We start from the raw sequence: 7,898 nt of genomic DNA on the forward strand, positions 1-7,898 counted from the left end.
AATTTAAAAATTGAAGTCCAAGTTAGAAATAATACAACTTCAAATTAAAAAGATACAATTTTAAAGTAGAAAGCTCACTTTTTAAATTAAAAAAGCTAAATTTCAAATTAAAAATGCCCAACTTCAAATCAAAAATCTCTTTGAATTAAAAAAACTCAACTTCAAATCAAGAAAGCTCAATTTAAAAGTAAGAATGTTCAATTTCCAATGAAAAATTTAGAACATCAAATTAAAACTACTGAAGAAAACTGAACTTTTTTTCATTTGACTCGATTTGTATTCATGTACACCATTGCTCAACTTCAATCTACTATTTTTAAATCACTTTATTCTACCCAATATTGATTTTTTTTTAAAACTTTCTGGAACGATCGCTTCTTTTAATACATGATACAAATTCTTTTGCTTACAATTATCAAAGTTTTCAAATTTATGCAAACTTGTAATACTTTACTTTTAGTTTGCTAATTATTTCCTCTGAAAAGAAAAGTCTAACTTTTGAAACTCCATGTAATAAGAACAAATATCTTTTTTTATATATATTTTTTTCATATACTTTGAACATTTAATGAACTACTAAATAATGCAAATTTTATTTTTAATCATTTTAACAGTTCTTATATTAATACTCTATCAATAAGATCAAGCTTTCTCCCATCATAACAGGATCTAATATAAATAAATTATATTTATATTATCTACTAGCATGGGTGCCCGGCGTTGCCCGGGTGTTTGGAGGTATGTGTTGAGCAAAAAAAAAAAAATGGTAGTAGGAAGGTAGTCTCGAACCCATACCATGAAGGAGGAAAAGAACAGGAAAAAACGTGATGTCTTTGCTGTTACGACCACTGTCAAACCGGAAGTGACGTAGGTTGAAATTAAGGCTAGACAACCGAAAAGAGGGGGATGACCTTCGAAAATATCGGTGAAAAAAGCAACCCTTCCCTGTAGAAAAGTGGCCAGTTGAGGGTGAAGAAATAAATATTTTTAACCAATTTGTCGGTATTTGTCGTCTGAACGGTAGAGCTTCAAAACGATACTGAGCTTGTGAAAATTCGTCGCCTCTGTCGAAAGTTTTAGGCAAACATACATATATTCGTTTATATATTGGTAGCTCAAATTTTCGACCCAAACTAATTAAAAAGCTTGACCTATATCTGAATACACTTTATGTAAAATTTCAAATGTTTAGATCAGAAATTGTCTGAGTAATTTGTAGAAACCACAGAGGTCAAATTTTTTTTAACTTTGATTCCTATTATGAGCCCTTAACATTTATTGTTTTGGGCTCAAATTAAGTTATTAAGTTAGATCCATTTCCAAGGAACCTATATCTAAAATTTCAATTGTTTATACCCAAAATTGGCGGAGGCATTTGGTAGAGTTCTGAAAGGTCAAATCGTTGAACTTTGACCCCTTAACAGCCAAATTTCTGGCCGAAAACGGATTACAAGATTTTCCCAAATCTCAATACCCTGTATATCAAATTTCGAGTCTGTTATTTGACAGTTATTGTGTAGGGAAATGTACACAGACAGACAGACACTTTCACTGTTATAGATATATAGATAAAGTGAGAATGTATGAGTGTGAGGACACTTCTCAACCTATATACTCAATGAACTTTGGATCTACAGACTTGAAATTTAAGATATAGGGCATTCAGACATGTGAAAATTTTTTTAATCGGTTTTCATCTGGAAAAAAGGGCTGCTAATGGATCAAAATTGAAAAGTTGCTTTTTTGGTCCATGGGATTTTTATTTGTTTGTCAATTGTTTCACAAGGTTTGAAAATATTTTTTAAAGCCTGTAGCAAGCTGGTCTAGTGGTTATTGTACTTGACTTACTGTCTTTAGATTTAGGTTTCAATCTCAGTTTGCAAATTTTTTTTACCTACAAGAAGTGAACTGTTTAGAAAAAACATAATACTCACATGCACATGTCTCAGTTTCTTTCCGTTTTTTTTTAATTTTATTTTTTATTACGTTTAATACCGGGCAACGCCGAGTGCATCTTCCAGTATATATATATATAATATAAAGCTATGTGTGTGTGTGTGTGTGTGTGTGTGTGTGTGTGTGTGTGTGGTCACGAATAGGCTCCTATATGGTTGACTATTTTAAAAAACTGATTACATATAATGATAGAAGATGTATCGAGACACAGGAATAGGTATGTTTGATCCTGCAGAACGGTGGTTAATTAAAATTGCGGGGTCTGCGTTCGCGCCTGGTCCACAAAGTATGGAAATAAAAAATTTAAAAATTAAAAAAACGTTTACAAGTGTTTTTGATATAGATGTACATAAGAATACTTTGATAAGTATGTTTTAACTTAAATAGGGATGGTATAATAAAATTCTGGGGTCTGCGTTCGCGCCTGGCCTCCATAGAATGGAAATAGGCACAAACTTTAATAAAGATTTTTCATATCTATCTCCGTAAGTATACTTTGATAATTATGTTTCAGTTTGAAGAAATATGGTATAATAAAATTATGGGGTGTTCGTTCGTGCCTGACCTCCATAGAATGGAAATATGTCACAAAGTTTAACAAAGTTTTTTAATATAGATCCACAGAATATTGTGATAAGCGCTTCAGTGTGAACAGGTATGGTATAATAAATTATGGGATCTATCTATTTTATTTTTACTTTCATCATATTTTGCTTTGGTTTTGATACACCTAAATTCGAAGCTATCTCTTTACAACCCTTCCTTTTCATAACCTATCATACTTTAATAAATCAGAGTCCATTTTCTGTAGGATTTTTTTTTAACCCAGTCAACGACGGGTACTTTTGCTAGTATATATCTATCTATCTATCTATATATATATATATATATATATATATATATATATATATATATATATATATATATATATTCAAAGAGTAAATCTTTAAAGCAAAACTTGTCAAGATAAGAAAAGCTCAACACTATTAAGAGGAACAAATAATAATATTTAATGAAAGATGAGGAATAAAAGTTGTATAATAACTTTATTATATCATCATAATAATGGTAAGATTAAGAAAAAAAACTCTTTAGGCTATGGCATTTCGAAGCTAAATGCTTCTCATCAGAAGAGGAGGAGGGCCAGATTTATCCAAAATGTAAATATAGAACAACAGGCTTAATAGATAGAATTTAGATGAGAAATAAGAATGAAGGAATAGAATAATATGGTAAAAAGTAATCATGAACTTATTTAAAGATTGGACAAGTTTATATAGATAGAAATTAGCTTCGAAATGTCATGGCCTAAAGAGTTTTTTCTTAATGTCCCCCATTACTTTTCCTTATTGTTCTGATGATAAAGTTAAATATAACTTTTATTCCTCATCTTTCATTATATATATATATATATATATATATATATATATGTATATATATAGAATAACTGACAAAAAGTTATATTCCAAAATTCATGATGTTGACCATCTTATAATTTGTTCCTTTAATTCAGTTGACATTTACAATTCTTTACAGTATCTGTTACATAGCGCAAAATCAATCACTTAATTATTATATCAATCAGTGAATCTATTATGCCCTTAACTCATCAGAAGAAATAGCAACAATCAATCCGTCAAAAGGAATTGAAGTGTGATTTGACATGATTAAAATCCTAAAATTTGAAGAGAAGCTCCAAATACCTTTTTATTTTTCCATTATGCCATATTGAATTCAATATGGCGTAATGGAAAAATAAAAAGGTATTTGCATTTTATGTAAAATTTCTAAAGTTTAGACCAAAAATTGGCTGAGTAATTTGGTATAGACTGCCGAGACTAAATTTTTTAAAACTTTGACCCCAATTTTGACCCCTTAACATTTATTGTTTTGGGTTTAAATCGAATTAAAAAGTTTGATCCATGTCCAAATAATCTACATCTAAAGTTTCAAGTGTTTAGACCTAAGATTGGCAGAGGAGTTTGGTCAAGTTTTCAAAGGTCAGATCGTTGAACTTTGACACCTTGACAGCCAATTTTCTGGCTGAAAGCCTATAAAAAGGATTTTCCCAAATCTCAATACCCCTTATGTCAAATCTCGAGTCTGTAGACTGAAAATTGACAGAGTAGTTTGGCAGAGGAATAGATACACACACACATACAATTTCACTTTTATAGATATATAGATTTCCCAAACATTCTTTAGTATTCTTAAAGGGCTTTATAATTATGATTAAATCATAATTAATCTTTTATGTCTACAGATACTAGTTTCATGCTTATGCAATAATAGTAATAAATAAACTTGATAAAGATAAGAATCCTTGAACAAATAAAGCTATCAAGATAGCAAAAGCTCTACACGGATAAGTGGAGCAATTAATATATGAAATAAAAGATAAGAATTCAAAGTTAACTAAAAGGGAAATTACAAAATTCTCAGATCAATAAAGAGACAGAAAAGAAATCTCTTTAGGTCATCGTTTTTGAAACTTCATGCTTCTCATCAGAAGAGGAGAAAAAACAGATTTATATATCCACAAAAAACTGATAATATAGATAGAAAAAATATATAGGAAGAATGGGGATATATGGGGAGAGTAAGGAAATACACAGCAATATAGAAAAACAAAAATACAATTTGTTTGTGCAAAGCCAGAATCACTCGCTTTTGGGGATTATTACGCTATTTTTTTTTTTTTTTTGTACAAAAAAGGTGGGTTTTTTTTTTTTTTTTAATTTAATTTGATATCATAGAATTTTACTAATTATCTTTGAAATAGACCCAGAAAACTAATATTTATTTTTAAGGGATTTTTACAATGAATTTATTTAATTTCAAAATTTAGCTGAACTTGTCAGTTTCCATATGTCGAAATGAAAACATTTTTCATTATAACTTTTTTTTTTTTTTTTGTACAAATATTATTTTTTTCTTTTGGGAATTAACTTTAGTCTTTAATCTTTCAAATACAATCAAAAAGTAGTCGGAAACCTACAAAAAAATTATGATAAACCGGCTTTCAAAAATATGTCCGCCTATCTTTTTTCCGCCATTAATATTTACTATATATATATATATACTAGCATTTCAGCCCGGCGTTTCCCGGGAGTTTGGATGTGTCTGTTGAGCAAAAAAAAAAAAAAAAAAAAGTGGTAGTAGGAAGGCAGGCTCGAACTCGTACCGCAAAGGAGGAAAAGAACGGAAAAAAAAATCTGACGTCTATGCTGTTACGACGACCACCAAACCGGAAGTGACTTATGTTTAAATTAAGGCTAGACAATCGAAAGGAAAGGATGACTTTCAAAAATATCGTCGAAAAAGCGACCCCCACCTGTAGAAAAGTGCCCAGTTGAAGGTGAAGATATTAATGTTTTTATACAATTGTTCGGTATTTGTCGTCTGAAATGTCGAAGTTTGGTAGAGACTGCATATATATATATATATATATATATATATATATATGTATATATATATATGTATATATATATATATATATATATATATATATATATATATATGTATATATATATATATATATATATGTATATATATATATGTATATATATATATATATATATATATATATATATATATATATATATATATATATAAGTGGCCTTGTCGTTGTGTGTGCAAATAGTCTCTACCAAACTCCTTGTTAAAGATTTGGTCTACAGACTTGAAATTTGATATATATATAGAGTATTTGTATCTGTGGCACACTTTTGATGTGGTTTTTAGCTGGAAAGAATTGCAGCTAAGGGGTCAAAATTGAAAACCAAACAGTTAACCTTGATGGGAGTACTTGACTAAAACTGTTTGCATGCTACAATCATAGATGAACGTTATTTTTTAAAACTATTTTTATGCGTATGGGTATGGCTCAGAGGCTAAGAAATAATGCTGCAAAGTTAAATGTTCTGGGTTCAATTCTAGCTGATGGTACCCAAGTTGTTCTTATTTTTTATTTTCAAACTCACTACGATATATGGGTTCAATATAATCAATAGAGATGTGACTTCATAATAATAAATACGAGATCTGCAAAAATTAAAATATATTTAAGTGTATTTTACGACTGGGCAACGCCAGGCGGAATGCTAGTATATATATATATATATATATATATATATATATATATATATATATATATATATAACATTTCCATGTGCTTAAATTCTACGCAGTTATGAAGAATGTATAAACTATGCATAAATAAACTTTAGCATAATAGTTAAATGAAATCAAATTGAAAACAAAAAATGAATAATAATTAATAAACGTTCGTTTTTCAGAAGAATATGCAAATTAGTTAACCCTCATGTAGTCACTCGCATATCCATGATTGAGTATAGTAAGGAGTTCATTTTAATAATCTTTAAATAGAAAAAATAGGCTTTTAATATCAATGTCAGAGCGAGAAAAAACTCAACTTTTTAGGTATATAGATATAATAGATATATATTTAAAATTAAACTATTCATGGACACATGTGTTGTCGTTTATGACTCATCGGTGTAGCTGTGAGGTATATATTAATAGTGTTAGCATTGTCGACCAAAGGAAGAGTCTATCAAGCATCCATACTGTTGTGGATTCTTTGCTAAGACGCTACAAAATATAGAATCAAAGGAGTTAGGTCTAAATTTAAGGAATTATTCTAGACGCACCAATGGCAACTGGCAGAGAGAGAAAGAGAAAAATCGTTTTACCTTCTTTATACGTATATCTCTTGCAACAGATTGCCGTTTGTTACGACCAAGGTATTAGTCCTTGAAGTACCATAAATGTTAGTTAATGCCACAAATCAAATTGTTAGAAAAGAATAACTACCGTGACGGTATGAACCAAATGTAAAGATAAAAGGGGCCATAAGCTCGTGAAAAATAAGTCATTTTATAACACGATTCAGGGTCACGCGATTAGCATTGACATAAAAAACAATCACAAAGGAGAAGGCGCTTTTACATCTGTCTCCCCAAACCAGAGGCCATTGAAGGTAAGTAACATTTTCTTATAGTACATAGTGTGATGATGTATGGAAATGAAACCTGGCCAATGAAGGTTGAGGACATGTGTTGCATGGAGAGTAATGGATCTTGGTTAGATTACGGTTTGATTGTGTTTGGATAAAAGCCAGAAAGCATAACAAGTATTTTTATTTGTCATTGTGTAAATGGGATAATCTGGTAATCGAGATTAACAATATTAACGATCGGTGAAATGAATGGAAAATTATGTGGATTGGATAATCCACATAATTTTCCATTCATTTCATCAATCGTTAATATTGTTAATATTGTTAATAAAAACGCATCTCACAAAAAAAAACAACAAAAAAAAACGTGAAAATTTATTGCATTTAACTTCACATTGCAGACTTCAAATATGAAATAATAATAGGTTGCTACATAAGTATGTATCTTTTAAAATGTTTTCCCGGTGTATGTGAGTGATAGTGGTACTAGATATGATTGTGAGAGTAAAAATGTCTCCAACTTCCTTTATCTATTATTATTTTGGAAAAAAATGAAGGAGGGCTAAATATTAAAAATCAAATAAAAGATTAAAAGTAAAATTTTGTTTTCTAACAACATTGAACATGCAAGAAACCATTAACTGAATTGATTTATGTATGTACCTTTATTACTGAAGTTATCAAGCAACAATATAGGAGGAGGAATAACTTTATTTTATATCTAAGATTACTAAAGCTATCGGCCATCACAGTAGAGGGAAAATTGATTTATATATAAGATACTAGCAGGGGTACCCGGCATTGCCTGGGGTGTTTGGTGGTTGTGTTGAGAAAAAAAAAAGTGTTAGTAGGCAGGCAGGCAGGCTCGAACCTGTGACGCAAAGGCAGAAAAGAAAGTGAAAAAACCCTGAACTCTTACCGCTATACTATAACGCCACAGGAATTGAAAAGAGTTCAAATT

This window comes from Euprymna scolopes, chromosome 22, assembly GCF_053919585.1.
Source record: "Euprymna scolopes isolate OS-2025 chromosome 22, ASM5391958v1, whole genome shotgun sequence".
Lineage (NCBI taxonomy): Eukaryota > Metazoa > Mollusca > Cephalopoda > Sepiida > Sepiolidae > Euprymna > Euprymna scolopes.